Raw genomic sequence first — 5,339 nt, forward strand, 5'->3', positions numbered from 1 at the left:
GATTAGATTTTTGTTAGATGATTTAGCCAATCCATTTCCTTGAGGATAGTAGTTTGAGGATGTGCTCAAGTAGATATTATGATCAACCACCCATGCACAAATATGAGTTCCTATAAAAGATTATGCATTATCAGAAATAATGATTGAAGGGGCACCAAACCTAGTCACAATTCCATCAAGGAATTCAACAATAAAATATTTTTTGGCATCCTTTAATGCTATTGCCTCTGTCCATCTGGTAAAGTAGCCTGTAGCAGCTAGAATCCATTACCAGAGCTAGAAGGAGGATTGATAGGGCCTATAAAATCTAATCCCCATTGAGTGAAAGGTTAGTTCACCTAAATGGTATGAAGAGGAAGAGCTACAAGTCTTTGTTTACCAAAGAAGAAGGCACATTTTCACACCTCTTCACATACTTATGACAATCATGGAACAAGGATGGCCAGTAGTAACCAACCCTCATAATCTTCATTGCAGTTATCATTGCTGAAAAGTGGCCACCATTAGGACCATCATGAAGCTCTTTGATCACTCTTTCAACTTGGTCCATATCAATGCATCTCAATAAAGCTCCATTGAAATCCCTCCTAAAAAGGATACTGTCAACTATGGCATAAGGAATTGAATGCAACCTATATTGTCTCCTTTTAGTTCTATCCAATCCTTGAGGATATCCATTCCCTAACAAGAAGGTCATCATGTCATCCATCCAATTCCTTGGATTATCATTTCTTTTCTTTTTTTTTTGTTCCATCAATACCATACCAACTTCCTCATCTGACTCCTAAGATGAGATCATCTGTTTGTACAATCCCCTCCCTCTTACCAACTTGGTAATTTTGATGTCAACATCATACTCCATTACCTTAGTGTCCATATACTCTCTTCTCACTAATATCTTTGCTTAAAAGAAAGTCCTTCACACTTTCATGGGGTACTAACAAATGGGTCTTGTTGTGTGATAGAAGGTGCTTGAATTTCTTCAAAGTTATTATGACTGCAAGGGCTTGCTTTTATACATAACTATATTTATCTTCATATTCCTTAAGCCCTTCACTAAATAAGGCAATAGGTTGCTTCTCATTCTTATCATTTTCTTGAGTCAAGATAGCAGAGATGTTTGACTCACCACCTAAGGTATAAAGAATGAAATCCTTTTCAAAATTTAGATTGATGAGAGTAGGGGCTGAGGCTATGGCTACTTTGATCTTTTTAAAACTTACCTTCCCTTCCTTGGTCCATGTAAAAATTGTATTCTTTATAAGTATAGTTGTAAGAAGTTTCACCATGGTAGCTAAATTAGGGATAAATCTCCTCACAAAATTTATTCTACCAAGAAAACTTTGCAGACCTTTCTTATGACTAGGAAGGGAGAGAGCAAGTATTGCTTTTGTTCTTTCTAGATCAATGGTTAAACCATTCTTTGATACAATGTGTCCTAATAATTTTCCTTGATTGGTGGAAAAGACACACTTGCTTGGGTTAAGGGATACCCCAAACTCTCTACACCTTATGAAGCTTGTTTGAGATGACCAACATGATCTGCTACATTTTTTTAATATATTGTGATATCATCAAGGTAAACTAATACAAACCTTTCAATCATGTTTTTGAAGGCCATCTCCATTGCCTTTTGAAATGTGGCACCTACATTTGTTAGCCCAAAAGGCATTTTATTATAAGCATAGGAGCCCCATTTGGTGGTGAATGTAGTCTTGTATCTATCAGACTCTTTGACTAGCACTTGATTGTAACCAGAGAATCCATCAAGAAATGAGAACCTATCTGAACCAAGGACTTTGGACAATATTTATTCCATGGAAGGGAGGGGATGATGATCTTTAAGGGAAGATTGGTTAAGATTCCTATAATTCACACATAATCTAATTTCTACATTCTTCTTCCTAACAAGGACAATGTTTGCTACCCACGATGAGTGCTTGATAGAGAAAATTATATTAGCCTCAATTAGCTTGGATAGCTCTTTTCTCATTAATGGTTCAATCTTAGGATTCATTGGCCCTTGCTTTTGTCTTACTAGTTTAACATCTTCTACTAGATCTATGGTATGTTCAAATAGGCTTGGTTGAAAACCTTTTAGATCATCATATGTCCAAGAAAATACATCATTAAATTCTTGACATAGATGGATAAAAATTTCTTGCTCAATTTCAGAACATACCTTTCCCATGTTTAAGGTTTTTCCATCGGTAAGCACAAGTGGTGTATAATCATCTTTGCCAGTAGCTAGATTCATGCTTCTATTTCTTGCTTGGTCATTAGGGCTGAAGACACTCTCTAAGGTAAAGAGAGCCTCCAAAAATGTTGGGACTCAAAATTGAAGCCTTTATTTTGAGTACTATTCGAAAAATCAAGCCCTATAAGCACTTTTTGATGTGTATGTACCCGACTATCCTTTTGAGGCCTAAGAGGTGTTTAATATTTCTAACACCTTGCATTTAGTATGTCCATACATTCCATAAAGATAAATTTCCATTCAGAGTCATTCTACGAAGTTCTATTTTGAGCAATGTTCAAATTTGCATTTTTTCCTGTGTCAAACAGCGCAGGAGGTCTAGTTTGCATATGAATATCTTGCACCCAGTAATGTTTCATAACTCACCACTTTGGGAGTGTTTAATATCCATACCAAAGAACCTGTTTTTTATATTTTGAGTCATTTTGATATGTTTTGACTAGGTTTTGAATCCTTCAAATTTGGTCATTTATTGTTGTCATGCCGATGCAGATTGTTCAAAAATCTAGAAGGCCCTGTTTGACTTGATATAACTTTGACCCAATTGACCAAAATGAGAAAATTCATTTTGTATTGAATTTTAAAGGTCAAAGACTTGTTATGTTTTAATTTTGAGCTTATGAAAATTTCATTTGATCAATTTTCAAACACGATTCTAAATGCAATTTGTGAAGTTTTACTGGTGTCAAGAAATGTAGATTGATCGGTATCCCTATTCGTGATGTCATAACTCTAAATGTATGATAGGTGAGATTGAATAGATTAAATAATTGAATTATAATCTAAAAATACTTTAAGTGTGCCAATTTTAAAATCTTGATGAATCCATCTGCATATTTTCCCAAGTCCATTCCATTTGTAAAAAATGTTTTTCTGCCATTGTTTCTAGTCTACAAATTTGAGTAGCCCAGTTTGACCAGTTCCTATTATTCATCATGAACCCTAATTAGAGATTCATAATATCCTTATGATAGTGAACCAATTTTCCAATTTTTGTGCCCCAAAGTATCAGTTTTCCCTATTTTCAAAGCCAATTCTAAACACAGTTTATTATTTTCTGACATGTTTGCTTGCAAGCAATTCTGAGAGGGAAACTTTGACAATAAATGTCCTTTGACTAAGAATTCATCATGAGACAAGATTTAGCAAGATGCAAGAATGTAGAACAAAGAATTAGTAGTTTTGATTTCAGAGCCTGGTCATGTGTTTTGGTCAAGTTTTAGAGACAGTCAAAGGACCTCTTGGCACGAAACTGACAGTTTGCAAGAAAGGTTGAAGGTCAGTTTTAAATGATGTGATAGTGATTGAATTTTGATCAAATTAGTATCAAATGACTAATGGAGCAATATGATAGTTTAGGTGTTTGAAAATTTAAAAAAATTATTCGGACCCACTTTGGGGCCTAACTAATTCCATCATATCTGTAAGGGGCATTGGCTTTGCTAAGAATATTCATGTACAAAGCTTTATGGTGATGGTGCCATCAACAATGTCAACACATGTAAGAAAAGCTGACATTAGGAAATATTATGTTTTAATATTTCTATCTTAGTTAATGAAGGATCATGCCCTGCCCTCAAGGATGAGCACATAATAGAAGATTGAATCTCGTCATGAAAGTGGGTCTAAAGAGGCAGTAATAAGAAATGTGGCATAAAAGAAATTATTGTAAAGGGGGGAAGGAAAGACAAAAGAAAAAAATGGCTTTTAATGGGAGAGAAATTTATTTCTCCAATATTGTGATGAAGAGTAAGGACAACTCTACTAATTCCATGGTTGTTTTGGTTGTTGTTGGCTCTCGTACTCCTCTAGCAACATTTCAAGGCAATCGATCAATGGGCATTTTTCAGGGTAAACTTTAAGAAATTTGCCTCCAAAAAGAGATATAAAATATTGGCGAATCTTTCACTATTTTGAAAAAATAAAATTATTTCTATTGAAAAATCTCTCAATTTTTTATTCTAAATATGATTAATATTGGCAATTATTTTTGAATAATAATTCTTTTGCATAAAATATTGACAAATCTCAATAATAATAGGAAGCTCATTAATCACCATGGAATATTGCAAATCTAAATTGAACATTTTTTTACCTCATGGAATATTATGAGGATCGCTACATATACTTTAAAAAAATAGTGAAAACTAAATATTAGCGATATATCCCTAAAGTAACTAATAATTATTGGTTAGTTCAATTTAATTTCTCCAATGATATATTATATTTAGTTGACTCAAATCTAATCATGTAACGAATATTGTGGTGAATATTTCACTTTAAATTTTTCAATAAAATAAATTATTGAGTGATTTTAAATATTCTAGAACTAAATTTTATAAAAATATGGTGATTTAGGTTGTATCAAATCTTAAATTTTTAGCAAAATTACTAGCCAAAAAATTCTAAAATTAGCCAATTTGTGAATATTAGCCACTAAAAAATACCTTGGTGTTTTTTACTCTAGAAGTGAAAGGAAGATTTTAGCTAAATGTAGAGCTTTCTCAGCTTTAGACATGTCTCATGAGGACATGGGAGATGAAGATGGTTCTGATGACTCAATCCACTTGGGAGAGAAGAAAAGAAGGCTAACTTTTAAGAAAGTTAGAGCTCTAAAAAAAAAAAACTTTGAGCTGACTAATAAATTGGAGCCTGAGAAGAAAATATAGCTAGCAAGAGCCCTAGGCCTTTAGCCAAGACAAATTACACTTTGGTTTCAGAATACAAGAGCAAGATGGAAGACCAAGCAACTAGAAAGAGACTTTGATGTTCTCAAGCAGGATCATAATTCTCTCAAGAAAGACTATCATAATTTTCTCTAGCAATGGCCCAAAGGTATAACGCCTACAGTTAAATCATGCTAGACAAGTAACAACAAAAGGAGGAGTTCCACGCAAAAGGATGCATGAGCATCCATGCTAGTAAAGCCCCTCGTAAGAAGCAAATGAGTAGTAGTTCTAATAAAGAGTGTTTCCATGTAGGTATTGGCTATCCATCCATACACGCTTAGGGTTATCCTAGTCAAAATTCACCTATATATGAAGCGATCTTACCAAAAAAAGGGGGACCAATATGGAAGGGA

The 5,339-nt window shown here is 33.9% G+C and overlaps 1 pseudogene; it reads left to right on the forward strand.

Moving 5' to 3' along the window:
• The first annotated feature begins 3,957 nt into the window (after positions 1-3,957).
• On the forward strand, positions 3,958-5,079 carry LOC149533327 (homeobox-leucine zipper protein HAT7 pseudogene; annotated as a pseudogene).
• The last annotated feature ends 260 nt before the right edge of the window (positions 5,080-5,339 follow it).

This window comes from Cupressus sempervirens, chromosome 10 (assembly GCF_028749045.1).
Source record: "Cupressus sempervirens isolate cs-2001-9-10 chromosome 10, ASM2874904v1, whole genome shotgun sequence".
Taxonomy (NCBI): Eukaryota; Viridiplantae; Streptophyta; class Pinopsida; order Cupressales; family Cupressaceae; genus Cupressus; species Cupressus sempervirens.